The sequence below is a fragment of the Haematobia irritans genome, chromosome 3, assembly GCF_050003625.1.
Source record: "Haematobia irritans isolate KBUSLIRL chromosome 3, ASM5000362v1, whole genome shotgun sequence".
Lineage (NCBI taxonomy): Eukaryota > Metazoa > Arthropoda > Insecta > Diptera > Muscidae > Haematobia > Haematobia irritans.
Window position 1 is genome coordinate 14276448 of NC_134399.1, and position 24120 is coordinate 14300567.

General features: G+C 29.1%; 1 protein-coding gene across 2 annotated transcripts in view; it reads left to right on the forward strand.

The window, feature by feature from the left end:
• The first annotated feature begins 2037 nt into the window (after window positions 1-2037).
• LOC142230093 (uncharacterized) overlaps window positions 2038-24120 on the forward strand; it is a 38520-nt gene continuing 16437 nt past the window's right edge. Inside the window, exons 1-2 of one of the 2 annotated variants that reach the window (XM_075300728.1) lie at window positions 2038-2454; window positions 2964-3207. The gene's annotated coding sequence lies outside the window, so the exon portion shown is untranslated. The remainder of the gene's footprint in view (window positions 2455-2963; window positions 3208-24120) is intronic. The other variant, XM_075300729.1, reaches the window with a different exon arrangement.

Sequence of the window (24120 nt, forward strand, 5' to 3'; positions counted from 1 at the left end):
ATATGTCGGCTCATCTCGACTCAAATTTAGCCGCCAATTAATCAAAAATATTAGTTTAAATCAAAAACTTTATTAATAATTGTAGTAATTTTAGTCAAAATTTTGAGCCTTTCACCCCCAATCAATCTATTTCAAAGTGTTATAATAATTTTGCAAAAATTTACCTCAGAAAATTTGAATGAAATGTAAATTTGATTGTAAGATTGGTTGTACAACTAATCTCATTACCATTCGAATAACTTCAAATTGATTTTGTAATGGATAATTGTCCGCCGCCGAAGAGACTTATTTATATCGGCTTAGCCGTTAAGCCGCTGCCGCCGGATGCAAAAATTTAATGTTAGCCGCCGCCGACAAAAATGGGTCGGCTTCATTCTCTGTTTACAACTTTTCGACTAAGCAGTGGCGATTTTACAAGGAAAATGTTGGTATTTTGACCATTTTTGTCGAAATCAGAAAAACATATATATGGGAGCTATATCTAAATCTGAACCGATTTCAACCAAATTTGGCACGCAAAGCAACAATGCTAATTCTACTCCCTGTGCAAAATTTTAACTAAATCGGAGTTAAAAATTGGCCTCTGTGGTCATATGAGTGTAAATCGGGCGAAAGCTATATATGGGAGCTATATCTAAATCTGAACCGATTTCAACCAAATTTGGCACGCATAGCAACAATGCTAATTCTACTCCCTGTGCAAAATTTCAACTAAATCGGAGCAAAACATTGGCCTCTGTGGTCATATGAGTGTACATCGGGCGAAAGCTATATATAGGAGCTATATCTAAATCTGAACCGATTTCAAACAAATTTGGCACGCATAGCTACAATGCTAATTCTACTCCCTGTGCAAAATTTCAACCAAATTGGGCTAAAACTCTGGCTTCTGGGACCGTTTTAGTCTATATCGGGCGAAAGATATATATGGGAGCTATATCTAAATCTGAACCGATTTCAATAAAATTTGGCACACATGACTATAGTACTAATTGTTCTTCTTGTGCAAAATTTTAACCCTGGACAGTCATCCTTCGTCAAAATGACGACGCATAATTTCAATTTCGATCTAAAATGTATTTTAGTCGATTGGGAAATGGTAAATTTAAGCTATACTAATTAAACTATTTTATGAATTTTTGTTGTATACTAATTAAAAACATATTGAATAAGAAAATATTCTCAAATTTGGTTCTCATTTTTGCTCACAATGCAAATTATAGCGTCTTGAAATATGCCGTAGTCAAAATGACGAAGGATGACGTTAGTGTACAAAAAATAAGGATGACTTTCCAGGGTTAAGCAAATTAGGGTAAAACTCTGGCTTCTGGAGCCATATAAGTCCATATCGGGCGAAATATATATATGGGAGCTATATCTAAATCTGAGCCGATTTCTTCCAAAATCAATAGGGATCTATTCTGAGCCAAAACACATACTTGTGCTAAATTTGAAGTCGATTGGACTAAAACTGCGACCTAGACTTTGATTACAAAAATGTGTTCACGGACAGACGGACATCGCTATATCGACTCAAGAGCCCACCCTGAGCATTTTTGCCAAAGACACCATGTGTCTATCTCGTCTCCTTCTGGGTGTTGCAAACATATGCACTAACTTATAATACCCTGTTCCACAGTGTGGAGCAGGGTATAAAAATACAACAACGATATAATTTTTTGATTAATTTTCGTTCTTCAAGAAATATACGTCTTCTTTCAGTGTATTCAATGAATGAATGTTGATTATTGCCTTTACCGTTTCGAATTGTATCGATAATATTCCAAATCATTCCTTCATTCAGCCATCCACTGGATATCAATAGGAAAAAGAGAAAAACCACGAATATGCCAACTCATACATGTTTGATGATTGAAGCAGGTTATTCGATTCGATACTAAACACAACGCCATATAAGAAAACCACCACCACACAAAAAAAGGCAAATGAAACTTGTTAGCTGAATATGAGCATTCCCTGTCCAAATCGACCAACCAACTATCCATCCATCCATTCCTTCATTCACAACGAACATTCACAGAGAGATACAATTCCATGGATTCATTTTCTCAGTCATGTTGGAATCGCGATCGTGAATAAAACTAAAAAAAATCGTGTAGCGAGCGGACTTTGGTGGATTGGCGTAATAGTGGTTTCGTTTTTGTTATTTTAGTTTTTTTCCGACAATCCAAAAAAAAAGCGGTTTTAAAAGTCGTACCGCCTATAAAGGAGGCAATCGTTTTAGCAATAACTCCACAAAAAAAAGAGGAGCAGTAGGAGATAGGGAGGTTTACTTGTACCCATACACACCTCAAAAGATTCCTTGCCAAGTGTGCTAGCTAAAGCAGCAAGACAGGCTTCCATATATGAAAAAAAAAAACAAAACAATAATTTTTAGGGTGATGCAAGGCAAGGCAAAGCTCTTCTATCACCAACTAGTTTCGGCAAACTAATGTGAGTAAAGTGAATTGGGAAGATAAAAAAAATCCTACGAAAACCCTATAATTGAAAAAAAAATTCTATAGAGAAAATTAAAGTGGTGAATTAAAAAAATGTCAAAAAATAAATAAAATTAAATAAAAAATAATAATAAATAATAAAAATTATATATGACCTAGAAGTGCCTTTGTTTCAATATATACATACATATCCTAGGAGATTTAAAGAATATTTCCTAAAGAATTTTCAAAAAAAAATAATAATAATAATAAAAAATCCTATAAAACAACAAAAAAAAATATTTCTTTTTGCCAACATCAAAGCCCTGTGAAATTTTTCGAAACTCAAAAACAAAATCAATTGAAATTCCCAAAACAGCATGTTCATCCCATTCTACCAATTCTTTAGATATGTCTATGTGCAATTTTTTTTGGAATTCAAGAAAAATAATTAACCTAATTGTTTACACAACATTAAGTAAACAAAATATACATGAAAATAATGCATGACTTCAATATTTTCAGTTTTCGTTCGTTTGCTTTTTTGCGTTAATTTTATGACCCACTGGAAATCTTTATACCATCACTTCAAGCAAAATTTCAATCACTCAATGAAGAAGAATTGAATTTCGAAAAGTAACCGAAAACTTGCATTGTAGACACACACACACACTGTTACTAAAACCACGGCGACCAGCTTAAATTATATGCAATTTTAAGTGGAAATTATCTAAAATTTCATTTGGACTAAAGGCGTTATGTTAAAAGTGTAAGTTTAGCAGTTTTTTTCGTTATATTATGAACATTTTCTTTTTATATACACACAGAGAAAAATATATAACATATTAAAAAAAAATTAGTGAGTTTGGTGGGATTCAATTTTTCAATTCAATTCATTTTATTCATCCAAAATTTCATAGGTTTACATATAGTGTTGAAGACAATTTTGAGATTTTATCTATAAGATATTGCAACAAATAAATACTATATTTAAATTTATGCTAACTTATTTAATATATTATATATTTATTGTGTTAAGTTAGATTTTGTAGGCAAAAGTGGGGAAAAAACCTTAATTTAATTTACAGAGAAGGGTTCAAGAATTAGCGTGAGAGTAAAGGTGAATATAGATAAATTATTTTGAAAAGATAATTTATTATATATCATTTACTCAAAGCTTGGTGATGTCATAGTTTGGAGTAGGAATTACTATAATTCTAAACAATCTCTCATTGCTTCGTAAGGAGAGTCTATTATTTTGTTGAAGAAATTGGTACTTTGTCTATCTATGTATTCTTTAAAATGTTCATATCCTGTTTCATTATGTAGATGAAAAGTTGAATATCTCCATGGTTTGTTGTTTATCACTTTCAGGCATTTGTTTTGAATGATTTGCAACTTTTTCGTGTGGCTTTTGGCGGCGTTATGCCATACAGGAGCAGCGTAGGACATAATCGGCCTTATTACACATTTGTATAATAAATTTTTATTTCTGTTATTTAATTTTGAACGTTTGTTGAGTAAAGGCCACAGAGAACGGAAGGTCTTAGTGGCTTTTGCACAGGTAGATTCAATATGTCTCCGAAATAGGAGTTTCTCGTCCAATATGACCCCAAGGTACTTGATTTCTTTGCCAATTCTGATTTCGTTTTGATTAAAGGTAAGAGGCCGCTTCGGGAGTCGTTTGGGTGACTTGTTGAATGGAAAAATAATGGACTGGGTTTTCCCATGATTAATTTTGATTTTCCATTTTTGAAAATAATTGTTACATATTGTCAAACTTTTTTCCATTTTTTTCAAAAGTGCACTGGTAAGTTTGCTTTTACTTATTAGTGCCGTATCGTCTGTATAGTAGGCAACATCGAAGTTTTTCGTAGCTTTGAAATCAGAGGTATAAAGGTTATATAAAATTGGCGATAAAATTGACCCTGAGGGAGACCAGCAGGGATTGGCTTTAGTGAAGAGGTACAGTTATTAACGGATACTGCGAATGATCTATTGGAGAGAAAATCGGCAATAATTTTACAGAGGTATTTGGGGATATTCTTACACCCTCAAAAAAAATCGCTTCTCTAACATATGTTCCAAACATATTTTGCAGGAAGCACATATATTATTGGATACCGCCGAAACATTAATATGTTTGTTTTATGTGAGCATATTATATGTTTGGAAGCATTTTGAGTCCAAAAATAGTATATGCTTGGAATAATTCCCCAAAGAAGATTGTGTTCATTCCCTCACATATTTTTAACTTCCACGAAATTTTTGAGTTCTTCGCATCTTTTTCTGTAATACAAATATGCTGTTTTTTTTTCAAATGTCTATTTCCTTGGTTCCGAATGTCTATTCTCTTTATTCCGAATACTCAATCTACTATTCAAATTAAATAATATTTAGACTTAAGCATACCAAATTTTTGGCCATATTATAAAACAGTTTTCCGAAACAACATACAAGCGGTTTCACAGAAATTGCTCTCATTTCATTCTCTCGCTGTGTTATGTTGATATCTTTTTATTCAACCCTCCCGGTTTCCATCTCTATTTCTTTCTCTATACTAACTCTCTCTCTCTCTGTCGCTCTCTGTCGCTCTCTGAATAAAGTATCACAACATATATATGTTTACTCGAAATTTGTAAATTTATATATGTTTACATTCACGCATATTATTTTTATGAAACATTCATGCCCCAAACATAATATATTCTAACATATTAACATATGTGTCCCAAACATTTTGTGTTAGTTTAGGAACATTACATGTTTGCACTTAAATATATTGTGTTTAAAAATTGTGCCCGAAACACATTTTGTTTATATCGGAACATATGAAAAACATATTTTTCTAACAGTGTAGAAATCATTTTAAATACTAGTCCGTTATGCCACACTGTAGGCCTTCTCGATGTCCAAAAGTACCACTCCTGTCGATCTCTTCTGGCGTTTATTTGTGATGATTTTATTGTGTATTCTTTTTACCTGGTGAACGGTACTGTGTTGTTCCTTTCTGTAATATAGAATTTTTTTCATAATTGAAATTTGTGTAGAAATTTGTGTTAAAATTTTAATTCTACAGAAATTTTTTCTCAAAATTGTATTTCTATAGAAAAATTTATCAACATTTTATTTCTATAGAACATTTTTTCAAAATTTTATTTCTATAAAATATTTTTAACAAAATTTTATTTCTAACGAAAATTTTGTCAAAAGTTTATTTCTATAGAAAATTTTGTCAATTTTCTTTTTACTATACAAAATTTTGTCAAAAGTTTATTTCTATAGAAAATTTTGTCAATTTTCTTTTTACTATACAAAATTTTGTCAAAAGTTTATTTCTATAGAAAATTTTGTCAAAATTTTATTTCTATAGAAAATTTTGTCAAAATTTTATTTCTATAGAAAATTTTGTAAAAATTGTATTTCTTCACGGACGAAAAAGACTATTTTTCATATGTTTTGGTGTAAAAATTATATGTTTGGAACTCAAATTTTTTAAGACAATATTTTTAAGTGCAACATATTATGTTAGGGAAATTAAATGTTTGTAAATATAATATGCTTAGATACAAACATATATTAATTTAGAAATAGCCTATAAACATATATGTGTTTAGAAAGAGAGATCTAGAGAGTATGCTGCAAGTAAAATAATGGAAGTAACCAATTGGCGCCTTAAAAATATATCCACACAAAGAAAATTTCATTAAAATTTTTTTCTACCAGTGTATGCCCTAAGATGAAACATAATATGTTTGAACAATACAAACAATATTTTGTTTGGACCAATCCTGAAAAGATATATGTATTAGAGGTGTGCACGTGAATAATATTTTACTCACGCACGATATGTTTGGTAGGACTCACGCTCACGAAAAGAAAATTTGTACTCACGCACACTCACGCACGAAAATCTTTTTAATGACGTGACTAACGAAAAATATGGTGACTCACGAATAATTTTATGAGTAATTTACCTATAGAACCTGACTGAAAATATGAGTATGAACCTGACTGAAAATATGAGTATGTTAGAACATATTATGTTAGGGAAATTAAATGTTTGTAAATATAATATGCTTAGATACAAACATATATTAATTTAGAAATAGCCTATAAACATATATGTGTTTAGAAAGAGAGATCTAGAGAGTATGCTGCAAGTAAAATAATGGAAGTAACCTATTGGCGCCTTAAAAATATATCCACACAAAGAAAATTTCATTAAAATTTTTTTCTACCAGTGTATGCCCTAAGATGAAACATAATATGTTTGAACAATACAAACAATATTTTGTTTGGACCAATCCTGAAAAGATATATGTATTAGAGGTGTGCACGTGAGTAATATTTTACTCACGCACGATATGTTTGGTAGGACTCACGCTCACGAAAAGAAAATTTGTACTCACGCACACTCACGCACGAAAATCTTTTTAATGTCGTGACTCACGAAAAATATGGTGACTCACGAATAATTTTATGAGTAATTTACCTATAGAACCTGACTGAAAATATGAGTATGATTAAAATCGAGAGCGTTATAAAACTTTTAACACTTAGGATGTCACTAAAATTATATATGAATTGAACCCCTAAGCATTTTATGTTCGTAAGCGGGATTATTTTCGTGAGCGTGTTTTTCCGAAATTCGTTACTCACGCACACTCACGTAGATATTATTTTCGTGACACACGCTCACGCACGACATTTTTTTGGTTTTTATTTTTATTGAAAATTTTGTCAAAATTTTATTTCTATAGAAGATTTTGTCAAAATTGTATTTCTATAGAAAATTTTGTCGATATTTTCTTTCTATAGCAAATTTTGACGAAATTTTATTTCTATAGAAAATTTTGTCACAATTTTATTTTTAAAGAAAAATTTGTCAAAATTTTATTTCTATAGATTTTTTTACCAAAATTTTATTTCTATAGATTTTTTTTTTTAATTTTATTTCTATAAAATATTTTTAACAACATTTTGTCAAAAGTTTATTTCTATAGAAAATTTTGTCAAAATTTTATTTCTATAGAAAATTTAGTGAAATTTTAATTTCTATAGAAAATTTAGTGAAATTTTAATTTCTATAGAAAATTTTGTTAAAATTTTATTTCTATAGAAAATTTTGTTAAAATTTTATTTCTATAGAAAATTTTGTCAAAATTTTATTTCTATATGAAATTTTGTCAAAATTTTATTTCTATAGAAAATTTTGTCAAAATTTTATTTCTATAGAAAATTTTGTCAAAATTTTATTTCTATAGAAAATTTTGTCAAAATTTTTTTCTATAGAAAATTTTGTCAAAATTTTATTTCTATAAAATATTTTTAACAAAATTTTATTTCTAACGAAAATTTTGTCAAAAGTTTATTTCTATAGAAAATTTTGTCAAAATTTTATTTCTATAGAAAATTTTGTGAAATTTTAATTTCTATAGAAAATTTTGTTAAAATTTTATTTCTATAGAAAATTCTGTCAAAATTTTATTTCTATATGAAATTTTGTCAAAATTTTATTTCTATAGAAAATTTTGTTAAAATTTTATTTCTATAGAAAATTTTGTCAAAATTTTATTTCTATATGAAATTTTGTCAAAATTTTATTTCTATAGAAAATTTTGTCAAAATTTTATTTCTATAGAAAATTTTGTCAAAATTTTATTTCTATAGAAAATTTTGTCAAAATTTTTTTCTATAGAAAATTTTGTCAAAATTTTATTTCTATAAAATATTTTTAACAAAATTTTATTTCTAACGAAAATTTTGTCAAAAGTTTATTTCTATAGAAAATTTTGTCAAAATTTTATTTCTATAGAAAATTTTGTGAAATTTTAATTTCTATAGAAAATTTTGTTAAAATTTTATTTCTATAGAAAATTCTGTCAAAATTTTATTTCTATATGAAATTTTGTCAAAATTTTATTTCTATAGAAAATGTTGTCAAAATTTTATTTCTATAGGAAATTTTGTCAAAATTTTATTTCTATAGAAAATTTTGTCAAAATTTTATTTCTATAGAAAATTTTGGCAAAATTTTATTTCTATAGAAAATTTTGTCAAAATTTTATTTCTATAGAAAATTTTGGCAAAATTTTATTTCTATAGAAAATTTTGTCAAAATTTTATTTCTACAGAAATTTTATCAAAATTTTATTTCTATAGAAAATTTTATTTCTATAGAAAATTTTGTCAAAATTTTATTTCTATAGAAAATTTTGTCAAAATTTTATTTCTATAGAAAATTTTGTCAACATTTTATTTCTATAAAAAATTTTGTCAAAATTTTATTTCTATAGAAAATTGTCTCAAAAAAATTTTTTATAGAAAATTTTGTCAAAATTTTATTTCTATAGAAAATTTCTATAGAAAATTTTGTCAAAATTTTATTTCTATAGAAAATCTTGTCAAAATTTTATTTCTATACGAAATTTTGTTAAAATTTTATTTCTATATGAAATTTTGTCAAAATTTTATTTCTATACGAAATTTTGTCAAAATTTTACCTTTTTAGAAAATTTTGTCAACATTTTATTTCTATAGAAAATTGAAGTACCAATTTTCCAAACTGTTAGTTCTTTTTTAAGGTTATAATAAATTCGGCCACAATTCATTCTTATAAGAAAATGCATTCATTACCCTTATCGGTAATAGAAACTTTCTTTTATTTACCGTAAAGGTTTCCTCAGGTATAAAATTGCATCGAAACCTTACTCAACAATACGCACAACAAATGTTCATAAATGAATTGTGGCACATAAGACGTTCGTGTGCCATATCATCATCTCACCTGGAACATCAGACATTTGGTCAATTGGAAGTACTGTTGTTATTTTTAGCATCTGTTCTATGGTAAAGTGATGTAAACAGGTGGAAATATTTTTGATATATTTTCGAAAATTACTTTTATGGGCGTTGTTTAATGTTTTTTTAATGTATATTCAAAAAGAAATATCTAAGAAAAATTCAAGAGAAAAATGTGTTTAAACATTTTCATGTAGCTCCGTTAAGCTTTAACTGTCTGTTAACAAAAATTGAAGTGAAGATATTTTCATTGCGAGTTAATTTTGACTGAACTTTTTTTTTAGCAGCTAAATTCTTAACTAATATGGGAGCGTATAGGGTAAATTACACACAATCCCTCATACAGATTAAAAGTTGATTAGTTAACCTTGCTCTATCGGAGCGTCATCAAAATTTTATTCCTATAGAAATGAATCGCCAAGTTTATTGGAATACTTGGAAACAGGGATACAACGACAAAGGAGATTAGAACTTCGTCATCTTGTATCAACACATTATTCTCTTTGAACTATTTAGCAAAACTTAAACTAAAATCAAAAATGACGATAAAAGCAATGTAATATATAAGATTAAATGTAAAGGTGACAAATCCAATTTATGTAAAAAAACATATATTGGTACTACAATGACAAAACTGAAAACCAGATTATCTTCTCACAAAACGGATATTAAAGCCACTGACAAACCCATGGAGCAGAAAAAAAGCGCCTGCGGCCCACTGTGCGCTGACAGGTCACAAGCCAAACTTAGACGACGTAAAAATTCTAGACCACGAAAACAACTACAGACGCAGATTTACTCTTGAAATACTGCACATTATCAACACTCCACCTGACGAGAGAATGAATTACAAGAAAGACATTGAGAACTGCGCTCGAATATATAGACAAAACAAGTAAGGAAAGTCTAAAGTCGGGCGGGGCCGACTATATTATACCCTGCACCACTTTGTAGATCTAAATTTTCGATACCATATCACATCCGTCAAATGTGTTGGGTGCTATATATAAAGGTTTGTCCCAAATACATACATTTAAATATCAGTCGATTTGGACAGAATTTGATAGACTTTTACAAAATCTATACTCAAAATTTAAGTTGGCTAATGGCAAATTTGGCAAGCATAGCTACAATGCTAAATCTACTCCCTGTGCAAAATTTCAACCAAATTGGGCCAAAACTCTGGCTTTAGGACCATATTAGTCCATATCGGGCTAAAGATATATATGGGAGCTATATCTAAATCTGGACCGATTTCTTCCAAAATCAATAGGGTTCTATTCTGACCCAAATTAGGAACATGTGCCAAATTTGAAGGCGATTGGACTTAAATTGCGACCTAGACTTTGATCATAAAAATGTGTTCACAGACAGACGGACGGACAGATGGACATGGTTATATCGACTCAAGGACTCACCCTGAGCATTATTGCCAAAGACACCATGTATCTATCTCGTCTCCTTCTGAGTGTTACAAACATATGCACTAACTTATAATACCCTGTTCCACAGTGTTTCGCAGGGTATAAACATAAGAGAAGTTTAAATTCAGTGTAAAACAGAGTGTCAAGATGTACACACCAGAATAAATGTAAATAGTAATAGTAGGTGTGTTCCTTTACTTTACTCGTAGTAAAAAGTAGTAAAAGAGAGAAATATTGAAAATCCTCTCAGATTTCTATATTTGTTAAATGTACAGGAACGAAAATATAGTAAAAATTGTAAAAATGTCAAATAAAAAACAAAAGAAGCATTGTGATTTGAATAAATATTTTCAAAACATGTAGGTAAATTAAATACTTTTATATCGATTTTTTTTTACAAATGGCAGATTTTTTGCAGGAAACATTGAAATCCTTATTACGATAGAAAGAAGCTATGGTTTTTACTTTGTTATAAAAAGTACTCCTTTTGCAAAATTTTTAATCAAAGTAAAACTCTGGCTTCTGGGCCATAAAGTAGAGTAATAGCGCATATTATCAGTATCTTATAAGGTGGGGTTTTTCATTCCGTTTGTAACACATACAAATAACGATGATGATATCTTAATCCATTAAAAAGTTACAGAATTATTTCCAAAAAAAAGCTATTTGGAACTACTTTAGTTTGGAAAATTTGAAAACAAATAATTATTTTTGTCATGACATATCTACAACTTTTACTCGAAAGAATTTGTCGAGTAACTTGTAGTAAAAAAATTTTAAAAGAGACATGCATTTTGACATTGTTCTCTTAAAATTGTTTACTACTTTTACTATTTTTTGGGGTTGAGGAACGGTTTCTAGTAAAAACTAGTAAAAGTAGTAACTAGTAGTACGTAAAGGAACACAACTAGTATTTAAATAATTTATTGTTCGGTTTTGTTTGTTCGTGATTTTTGTAATTAAATTTAAAAAAATTTCTGTTTTTTGTTTCAGCCTTGAAAACAGTTTTGACGTCAACCGAAATATTGGAAATTGGAAATTTTTTAATCGACCTATAGCCGAAACTATGTATTGCTTAAAAATTTTATTTTTATAGAAACATTTGCCAAAAGTTTATTTCTATAGAAAATTTTGTCAAAATCTTAATTCTATAGAAAATTTTGTCAAAATTGTATTTCTATCGAAAATTTTGTCAAAATTTTATTTCTATAGAAAATTTTGTCAAAATTTTATTTCTATTGAAAATTTTGTCCAAAGTTTATTTTCATAGAAACATTTGCCAAAAATTTAATTTCTATAGATTTTTTTTTTTTAAATTTTATTTCTATAGAAAATTTTCTCAAAATTTTATTTCTATAAAAAATTTTGTCAAAATTTTATTTCTATAGAAAATTTTGTCAAAATTTTATTTCTATAGAAAATTTTGTAAAAATTTTATTTCTATAGAAAATTTTTGTAAAAATTTTATTTCTATAGCAAATTTTGTCAAAATTTTATTTCTGTAGAAAATTTTGTGAAACTTTTATTTCTATAGAAAATTTTGTCCAAAGTTTATTTTCATAGAAACATTTGCCAAAAGTTTATTTCTATAGAAAATTTTGTCAAAATTTTATTTCTATAAAAAATTTTTCCAAAATTTTTTTCTATAGAAAATTTTGTCAAAATTTTATTTCTATAGAAAATTTTTGCAAAATTTTATTTCTATAGAAGATTTTGTCAAAATTGTATTTCTATAGAAGATTTTGTCAAAATTGTTTCTATAGAAAATTTCGTCAAAATTTTATTTCTATAGAAAATTTTGTCAAAATTTTTTTCTATAGAAAATTTTGTCAAAATTTTATTTCTATAGAAAATTTTGTCAAAATTTTATTTCTATAGGAAGTTTAGTCAAAATTTTATTTCTATAGAAAATTTTGTCAAAATTTTATTTCTATTGAAAATTTTGTCCAAAGTTTATTTTCATAGAAACATTTGCCAAAAGTTTATTTCTATAGAAATTTTTTTTAAAATTTTATTTCTATAGAAAATGTTCTCAAAATTTTATTTCTATAAAAAATTTTGTCAAAATTCTATTTCTATAGAAAATTTTGTCAAAATTTTATTTCTATAGAAAATTTTGTAAAAATTTTATTTCTATAGAAAATTTTTGTCAAATTTTTATTTCTATAGCAAATTTTGTCAAAATTTTATTTCTGTAGAAAATTTTGTGAAACTTTTATTTCTATAGAAAGTTTTGTCCAAAGTTTATTTTCATAGAAACATTTGCCAAAAGTTTATTTCTATAGAAAATTTTGTCAAAATTTTATTTCTATAGAAAATTTTGTCAAAATTTTTTTCTATAGAAAATTTTGTCAAAATTTTATTTCTATAGAAAATTTTTGCAAAATTTTATTTCTATAGAAGATTTTGTCAAAATTTTTTTCTATAGAAAATTTTGTCAAAATTTTATTTCTATAGAAAATTTTTGCAAAATTTTATTTCTATAGAAGATTTTGTCAAAATTTTATTTCTATAGAAGATTTTGTCAAAATTGTATTTCTATAGAAAATTTGGTCAAAATTTTATTTCTATAGAAAATTTTGTCAAAATTTTTTTCTATAGAAAATTTTGTCAAAATTTTCTTTCCATAGAAAATTTTTTCAACATTTTATTTCTATAGGAAGTTTAGTCAAAATTTTATTTCTATAGAAAATTTTGTCAAAATTTTATTTCTATTGAAAATTTTGTCCAAAGTTTATTTTCATAGAAACATTTGCCAAAAGTTTATTTCTATAGAAATTTTTTTCAAAATTTTATTTCTATAGAAAATGTTCTCAAAATTTTATTTCTATAAAAAATTTTGTCAAAATTCTATTTCTATAGAAAATTTTGTCAAAATTTTATTGCTATAGAAAATTTTGTAAAAATTTTATTTCTATAGAAAATTTTTGTCAAATTTTTATTTCTATAGCAAATTTTGTCAAAATTTTATTTCTGTAGAAAATTTTGTGAAACTTTTATTTCTATAGAAAGTTTTGTCCAAAGTTTATTTTCATAGAAACATTTGCCAAAAGTTTATTTCTATAGAAAATTTTGTCAAAATTTTATTTCTATAGAAAATTTTGTCAAAATTTTTTTCTATAGAAAATTTTGTCAAAATTTTATTTCTATAGAAAATTTTGTCAAAATTTTATTTCTATAGAAGATTTTGTCAAAATTTTTTTCTATAGAAAATTTTGTCAAAATTTTTTTCTATAGAAAATTTTGTCAAAATTTTATTTCTATAGAAGATTTTGTCAAAATTTTATTTCTATAGAAAATTTTGTCAAAATTTTATTTCTATAGAAAATTTTGTCAAAATTTTTTTCTATAAAAAATTTTGTCAAAATTTTATTTCTATCGAAAAATTTGTAAACATTTTATATCTATAGAAAATTTTGTAAACATTTTATTTCTATAGAAAATTTTGTCAAAATTGTATTTCTATAGAAAATTTTGTCAAAATTTTATTTTTATAGAAAATTTTGTCAAAATGTTATTTGTATAGAAAATTTTGTCAACATTGTATTTCTATAGAAAATCTGTGAAGTGCCTCCTTAGGTGGAAAGGATTGTTTTTTCAAAACATCAAGAATTCTACCAATCTACCAAACAGTAAAAATCTACCAGTTTTGGTAGATTCTACCAGCTGTGGCAACCGTGCGATTCGAAGTCGAGACTAATGAGAAATGCTGGAGTCGGAGTCGATCAAAATTATCTCGACTCCACATCCCTGATTGTGAGAGCATTATAAATAATTCCCAAAACTCTTATTTATTTCTATAGCAAACTGAAGTTCCTTAAGTGAATAATTTGTGGTGTAATAAAAATATCTTCACAAAGAACATGAGAGATCAAAATAGCAAAGATTCCCAAAGTATTGATTTGATCTATGTGAATATTGAAATGCAATCTCTTATATCGTATACATATTTTCATTCAAACAAACAGACAATTGAACAATACAAAAAAATAGGTATAGGGGTAGATCACTCAATCCACAATACACCCCATTAAAATTTAATAGTGTAATATGAACAATTATTGGTTAAGGCATGAATGAACGACATTCTGCTTCTATGTTCTATGCTCCGATGAGCGCATTGTTGAAAGTGTTAAATAATTAATTTTATACACAAAATTAGTTACAACCACTTTTATAAAGACTCATCTAATCGAGTGAAACAAGTTTGAAAATTTTTCTTGTTTGTTTTGCGTTTTTTTTTCAGTTTTCCAAATATAACCTTAATCCCAAGTGGTAGAAGTAGAGTCGAAACGTCATGGTGATTCTTACAACATTGATGGTTATAATTACCATTTATATTCCTATGATGGTTGTGGGTCTGTTATTTTTGTTCATTTCATATTTATACTTAATATAAATATCAAGAGGTCTTGAAATGTGTTTACTGTTAAAGGCTAGTCCAACGAGTTCTTTGGAGAATTTCACAATACTTTACAAAAAGTGATTTGATTTTGTCTGTTTAGTTATTACAATATGTTAATAAGTTTAAAATTTGTAATGTAATATAATGTATGGTATGGATCCAAAGGTTTTAACCTACCCTTTAACCCTAGAACACTAACGCCCATTTTCATGAAGCTCCGTTAGGTTTTAACTGTCAGTTAACAGAAAATAAAATGTAAATATCTTCTCTCCGGTTAATTATAACTGAAAAATTTTCAGCAGTTAAGCTCCTAACTGCAATATGGAATATATAGGCAAGATGACATATATATCCATAGCACGGTTTAAAAGTTCGTTAGCTAACGGAACACTAACGGAGCTTCATGAAAATGGGGGTAAACCTCTTTTTTTACACTTTAATACTAAACCTCGCCTGTGAGACAAATTTTTTAAAAAGTACAAAATTTTCATGTCTAAAATATGTTTTATTAAAATAACAACTTTTCTTGAAGAATATAATTATTTAATAAGAAACTTAGAGAGAAATCACTTATTTTTCAAATATTTCATAAAAAATTACAATAAAACAGACATAAATAATAATAAACTAAACTTAGAGTCGCCTCTCAGGCCGGGTTTAGTATTTTAGGGTTAAGGATTTTGGTATTGATTCTATAGTCCGCATGGTCTCGGTTTGATTAAATAAAGATGAATATGAATATGTTCCTTTTTTAAATAAACACATTTGTTAGGGACCTATCCCTAAAAATAGGAAAATTTATTTGGACAAAGCCCTTTGGCTTGACGGACAGTTGATTCGGAACGATCACATTAGTCATCATCATCAGAATAAATTCCGATAATTCACTAAACCCAAGGTGAATTACACTTGAACCTCTTGGAAAAGAAGGTTTGTTGATAGTCGACTTTGACTTAATGAATTTGCAAAAACATGTCACTTTTCTTTTGCCAAAGTGAAATAACAAAAATTGTCAAAACTCACCGATTCACAATGTTAGACTGGAAAAGGGAGCCACCGTGGTGCAATGGTTAGCATGCCCACCTTGCATACACAAGGTCGTGGGTTCGATTCCTGCCTCGACCGAACACCAAAAAGATTTTCAGCGGTGGATTATCCCACCTCAGTAATGCTGGTGACATTTCTGAGGGTTTTAAAACTTCTGTAAGTGGTTTCACTGCAATGTGGAACGCCGTTCGGACTCGGTTATAAAAAAGAGGGCTCTTGTCATTGAGCTTAACATGGAATCGGGCGGCACTCAGTGAGAAGAGCCAATGTGGTATCACAATGGACTGAATAAGTGAGCCTGATACATCGGGCTGCCACCTAACCTAACCTAGACTGGAAAAGGCCAAGGAGTTGCACGAAAGTGGCCAGTTATCGAATTTTGTTTTCTTCGATGAGACAAAATGATTGGGTTTACTTGCCAAATAGGTAAGTCCAACATTTACACCTTTGATTGACCACCAGAACTCAAGCGCAGCCAATGATAATGATGTACGCCGCCGATTGTCGATCCTGCTCGTATTCATCAACATGGGGTCAAAATAAATGCCGTACACCCTGAAAAAAAATCGAATCAAGCATATATATTTTCAGGATTGGTCCAAACAAAATATTGTTTGTATTATTCAAACATATTATATTTCACCTTAGGGCATACACTGGTAGAATAAAATTTAATGAAATTTTCTTTGTGTGGATATATTTTTAAGGCACCAATTGGTTACTTCCATTATTTTACTTGCAGCATACTTTCTAAACACATATATGTTTATATGCTATTTTTCTAAATTAATATATGTTTGCATTTAAGCATATTATATTTACAAAAATTTTATTAACATATATGTCCAAAACATGTTATGCTAGTTTATGAACATTATATGATTGCACTTAAAAATATTATGTTAAAACATTTGAGTTCCAAACATATAATTTTTACACCCAAACCTATGAAAAATAGTCTTTTTCGTCCGTGTATGTTATTGGGAAAATGTTCTAAAGACTTTATTAAAGCCGTGAACGGACAAATATTTTGGCCGCGGATCAGCAGGACTCGGTACGCGTCAACTAAGATAAGCTTCAAAAGGAGATTCTTCGTTTCATTTCTACCGCACATTAGCCACCAAAATCTCCGGATCTCAATCACAGTTGCTACAGTTAGTAGAATTCTATCAAAAATGGTAGATTTTTTTTACTGTTTGGTAGATTGGTAGAATTCTTCATGTTTTGGTAGATTTTGCACAATAATCCTCTCCAAATTTCTATAGAAATAAAATTTTCTATAGAAATAAAAATTGGCTAAAAATTTTCTATAGATATAAAATTTTGAAAAAATTTTCTATAGAAATAAAATTTTGACAACATTTCCTATAGAAATAAAATTTTCACGAAATTTCCTATAAAAAGAAATAACATAATTGTTGTTTATTTTTTGGATTTCAGCTTAAAACCATGCATTAACTAAACTACAAGTGTAACTTAACCAAACGAGGAAAAGTATGCTTGTCAAATTTATTTGGGCAAAGCCCTATAGACTGCAAGATGGTTGGATGGACGCACGTTTCGGAATTACCACATTCCTCATCAGCATACTCTACTTGCAGCAAAACTATTAACCAATTATCAGAATAACTTCGGGTAATTCACTCAACCCAAAGTGAACTACACTTGATCCTCACGACAAAATTTTCTATAGAAAAAAATTTCAGAAAATTTTCTATAGAAATAAAATTTTGACAAAATTTTCTATAGAAATAAAGTTTTGACAAAATTTTCTATAGAAATAAAATTTTTACAAAATTTTCTACAGAAATAAAATTTTGACAAAATTTTCTTTGGAAAAAAATTGAAAAAATTTTCTACATTAATAACATTTTTACAAATTTTCTATAGAAATACAATTTTTACAAAATCTCCTACAGAAATAAAATTTTGACAAAATTTTCTATAGAAATAAAATTTTGACAAAAATCTCCATAGAAATAAAATTTTGACAAAATTTTCTATAGATATAAAATTTTGACAAAATTTTCTATAGATATAAAATTTTGACAAAATTTTCTATAGAAATAAAATTTTGCCAAAAATTTCCATAGAAATAAAATTTAGACAAAATTTTCTATAGAAATAAAATTTAGACAAAATTTTCTATAAAATAAAATTTCGACAAAATTTTCTATAGAAATAAAATTTTGACAAAATTTTCTATAGAAATAAAATTTTGACAAAATTTTCTATAGAAATAAAATTTTGTTGTTGTTTTTTTATTTCAGCTTAAAACCATACATTGACTAAACTACAAGAGTAGCTTAACCAACAGAGGAAAAGAATGTTTGTCAAATTTATTTGGGCAAAGCCCTATAGACTGCAAGATGGTTGGATGGACGCACGTTTCGGAATTACCACATTCCTCATCAGCATCCTCTACTTGCAGCAAAACTATCAACCAATTATCAGAATAAATTCAGGCAGTTTATTAAACCCAACAAAAACCACACTTGAACCCTCCGAAAAAAGGTTTTACATTGATAGCCGGCTTATGCCAAATAACCTCTGTTGGTTAAGCTACTCTTGTAGTTTAGTCAATGTATGGTTTTAAGCTGAAATAAAAAAACAACAACAATGCTTAAAGAACAAAACCAACAATAACAAAACAAAACAAATGGAAATAAAATTTTGACAAAATTTCTTATAGAAATAAAATGTTGACAAAATTTCTTATAGAAATAAAATTTTGACAAAATTTTTTATAGACAAATTTTTCTATAGAAATAAAATTTTGTCAAAATTTTCTATAGAAATAAAATTTTGACAAAATTTTCTATAGAAATAAAATTTTGACAAAATTTCCTACAAAAATAAAATTTTGACAACATTTTGTATAGAAATACAATTTTGACAAAATTTTCTATAGAAATACAATTTTTGAAAAAATTTTCTATAGAGATAAAATTTTGACAAAATTTTCTAATAAACACTCGGCCGTTTTTTCTTAAAAGCTGTTTTTGTAGGCTAAACGCTAATACTAGGCTTATATTTTATTAATTAAAGTCATATCAATTAGAAAAACCTCATCTAAAAGCCCTGATTAATATGGAATGACACAGTCGTTTATGTTTACTCTTTTGATTTTCTGGTATAAAAACGAGTCTTGTAAATGCCATTAAAGACAAGATTTGCCTCAAGCTAAAATTAAAAATGAATGAATCTACATGATAGTATTTATCTCTGGCAGCTTCACATATCTCTTCAGATAGGAGCGATCCAATCAAAAAGCACAAAAACCAAAAGAAAAGCACCGATGTATTTTAATTATAAAATGTATCAACATTGTTACAAATATGATTAAGCTCCCTACGAAACTCTCAGGAATACTTGAGACACTTCAAATTTGATACAGGTTCTTCGTTTGCCTCCAAGATCATAAGTAAATTATTCATGTTTTGTAGTTGTTTTTCGCCATCTCACATCGATTCATGTAAACGACGTTCATTACCATTTTTTTTCTTTGATTATACATGTATTTTTTAGTTTATTTTGTATCTTACAAAATTTTCGTTTTCATAAATATCAACATCAGCGTGAAAGAATACAAATACAAAAAAAATATTATTAATAAAAAGAAACGGCCAAAAGGGAGATTCTTAAATTCTTCTCACAGAACAAGAAAACAATCCCATACGGAAAGTCATCGAGGTATATCGAAATAAACTCCAAACAGCCAGGGATGGGAAATTGAATTTGGAAAGATACTCAATCAATTACCATAAGACTATTACCTCGCAAAATTAGATTCAAAATTTCCCTGAAAATAACATTGTTCCGAAAAACATGTGGTCACGTTATTCTCTTCGAACATGTTTGAGGTGATCATATTCCATCAATAGGTGTGTTCTCAAGAAACAAAACTTGGTCATCGTTGAAAAAAATTACCAGGAAAATATAATTACCTCGAATATAAGCACGGTTGTCCTCGAGCCCCAGATAATCTACCAAAATTTGAAGAAAATTTTACCAAACAAAAAAATCTTAGTTTGCAAATTTTATTTCTATGTTATTTCTATAGAAAATTTTTGTCAAAATTTATTTCTATAGAAAATTTTTGTCAAAATTTATTTCTATAGAACATTTTTGCAAAATTTTATTTCTATAGAAAATTTTTGCAAAATTTTATTTCTATAGAAAATTTTTGCAAAATTTTATTTCTATAGAAAATTTTTGCAAAATTTTATTTCTATAGAAAATTTTGTAAAAATTTTATTTCTATAGAAAATTTTGTAAAAATTTTATTTCTATAGAAAATTTTTGCAAAATTTTATTTCTATAGAAAATTATTGCAAAATTTTATTTCTATAGAAAATTTTTGCAAAATTTTATTTCTATAGAAAATTTTTGCAAAATTTTATTTCTATAGAAAATTTTTGCAAAATTTTATTTCTATAGAAAATTTTGTCAAAATTTTATTTCTATAGAATTTTTTCTCAAAATTTTATTTCTATAGAAAACAGTAAACTTATTGAACGGAATATAAGAATAATTATTACATATTTTTGCGGGGTTGGGAGTAAAACTTTTTATACATACACCTTGTTGGCCGTTTCAAAGTGATGTTTCAAATTCGACATAGTGCTACCGTCAAAAAAACCCAATCTTGTGCTCTTGAAATTGAAACCACTTCTAGAATTACTTCAGCGTGGGTTTCTTTGTGTCTTCGATTACCCTTTCTATATTATAGACGATGCTCCCCGTTTTCGTTTGTACAGATCTGCTGTTTCACTGCTGTTCAATTGTTTTCGTCCCATTTAATGGCCAATGTCAGATTATCCGATGAGATTGGTCCAGTTTGAGCCTCCAAATCGGGTTTAGGTTAGGTATAGTGACAGCCCGATATATAAAACTCACTTAGACTATTGAGATACCACAATGAGTGCTGCCGGAATCTATGTTAAGTATATCGACAAGGGATCTACTTCTTTGATCCCCTCTCAATGTGAGAGAGGATCGTTGATAAACTTTTTGATCTTCGGTCGAAACTGGGATTGAATCCACGACTCTGCGACGAGTGCAAGGCGGACATGCAACACGGAGAATCCCAATCGGAATTTCTTTGTGCCCACTTGGTTGTTCTTCGTCGTCCACCACCCCCTCGTTTTCGTCCATCGATCCGTTTTATCCTTGTACATCCCGCTACAAGTTCGGTGTACTACCTTCTACCTTAAGTTTGCATTATCCAAGGACAGTTTTTGCTGATTAAGTGTCTATGAAGATGTTAATATCGCTTCTGAAAATCGGTCCCATCAACATGAGTTCCACAGTGTATGCAATAGCAAATACTTCCACCTGAAATTAAACACCGCGGCGAGTGCCTTGGACCAGTCCTTAGGCATTCGTGTAAAAGTTGGTTCCTGTCTTAAAATATCTTTATATTATATTATATTATATTATATTAATCCTTGGATCCAATAAAATACAACCTTGATCAAGTTCCAGAAATCCCTACCGTATGGCGATCTCAGTCACTCGATATGAGGTTTCTTTTTGTCGGGATTGACAGTATCTTCCATAGACATTCTCTAAAATCGTCAGCTATCAGATAGATCGACATTTATAAAAGTTATATCATATTAAGTGCATCTTCAACTGTACATGTCCTCGAATTTTCTACCGAAAGACTTGAATTCCTTGAAAAAGAGGGACATCGCAAAAGACTTAATTTCCAAGGCTGAATCTGACCCAAAATGCAGCAAAGGGAACAAGGAATTGACGAGACTTGGATTTATGAGCATACCCCACCATGAGTCGAACCATAGAAACCACGCCATTTTTAGTCAAAAACGAAGGCGATCCTTACAGTTTTCAGGGATTACAAAGGAGTGGTATACCACAAATTCCTTCCACAAGGTCTAACTTTGAACAAGTTAGATTGTTTGGGTTTTATTAGACATTTGCGTGAAGCAATTCGTCAAAAAAAAATCTGGACTGAACTCAAGCCAATCTTTTCTGATATGAAGGAGCATAATGACACAACACGTTGTTACAGGCGAATATGCGGCAAACGGGGCAATGGTTAGACATTTGCGTGAAGCAATTCGTCAAAAAAAAAGTCTGGACTGGTGGATCTTGCACCGTGCCACAATGTCAACGTTATCCGCGAACATTCGGCTAATACGTATACCACTCAGCAGACACCGCATTCACCTGATTTGATTGCCTATTCGGACGACTCAAGAATATGTTGAGCCGAACGCGTTTCAGAAGATAAAAATTGCTCTGATGTCAATACCGCAAATCGAATATGAAAAATGATTCAAGGATAGGATTATTCCTGCGACTAATTCCTATTCGGGCGACTCAAAAACTGTTGCGCGGAACAGGTTTCAAGAGATGAAGAGGTATCTAAAAGACATGACCCAAATCAAATATGAAACATCTTTCAAGGATGGAATCATTCAGGATGCATAGTGTGTTGCAGTCGCTGGAAAGAAGTTTTCTGAATAATTTCCAGGAATTTATTGATCATTCAAGAATGATGTGCTGTACAAAACATTATCATTCTCTATTACTCCATGCAGGAAAGGGGATTATTGATATTTATGTGGGTTCTGCGCCCAAAGGAAAAATTTTTTCTTCCAGAGCGAAATTTTAGACAAACGATATTCCCCTTTCTTATAAGTATTCCCTTTGAGAGCAATTCAACCGGAATTTATGACAAACGATTGAAAGATCGTCTCTAAACGTTTGTTATTTTCAAAGACAATTTTTTAGCGTTAAAAGAAAACTTCGTTTGTCTTAAATTCCGTTCCTCGGAAAAGAAAACGCTTGTTTCTATGTGTAACCAACCAACTTATTGATGTGAAGTACAGTGAAACTCTCTTTCAGAAGTGGACACTCACGGTCACCTAAATTTTGTCCATATTTGTGAAATGTCCACTTTTGAGAGGTTACTTTGTTACTTTTTGAGAGGTTTTTTTGCGTCTACTTTTGAGAGCTGCCCAGATTTCAGAGTCTCCTAGTTTGAGAGGTCTGTGGGTGGTCCAACAAAATCTCAAAAGAATTCATCTTCAGATAAAAGCTACCAAGTAATTTGGGAGTAGCATTCCCATCTCTGCCATATACACCAAGTGTATAAGCACTTATAACAACGACCTCAGCATCCACATCATCCTCTACATTCCCACATCAACCTCACGGCTGAGCAGAATCATCGATGGTTATAATCAGAACCTCACTGACCGCAGCAATAAACAACGGTAAGAAGACAAGAGATCCAGCTCACTGGGACCAGCGAAAACTCAAGCCAATCTTTTCTGGTATGGAGGAGCATAATGACACAAGATGTTGTTACAGGCAAATATGCGGCAAACGGGGCAATGGTATGTGTTTCTGTTTTTTCTTCTGCTACAACTCCCGGACAGACATACCGGCCATATAATTGAAATTCCAATCTGCTGGTTTTTCAGGTTTGCCTGTTCTCGTGCTACAATATTCTCGGGGGGAATAGCTAACCGATGGTAGTTGCGATGATTGGTTGGAGGGAAGACTTGTTTGAGCTGGATGTTGGAAGTTCAAGTCACATTTTCCAACTTCTATCAATCGAACATGACCGTATGACCATCATCAGATCGTAGTGCGCATGCTCAACGCTAGAACTTGCATTTCAAAATTTTGTTTTCAGTTAACCATGTTTGTTTTGTTTTTTTCATATTTTTCTTGTTTGGGACAACGACAACAACAGCAACAAGAGTCGAAAAAAAAATAAACGTAAATTTGAATGAAAATACTTTCGCGCGCTCTCTTTTAGAGTCTGCCAACATTGTCTTGTTCCTTACTACCATTCATCCCCTTTATCTTGGTGGCTCGTTTTTTTTATTTCATTATTTCGAATAACATCTGTATCAAAAGATCAAGGGGGAACTATATAATGAGGTCTGCGTGTGCGCGCCTTCGCCTTAAATTCGTTTTTATTGGTATTTTGTTGTTGACATTGCCTTTATTCCCTCTTTTC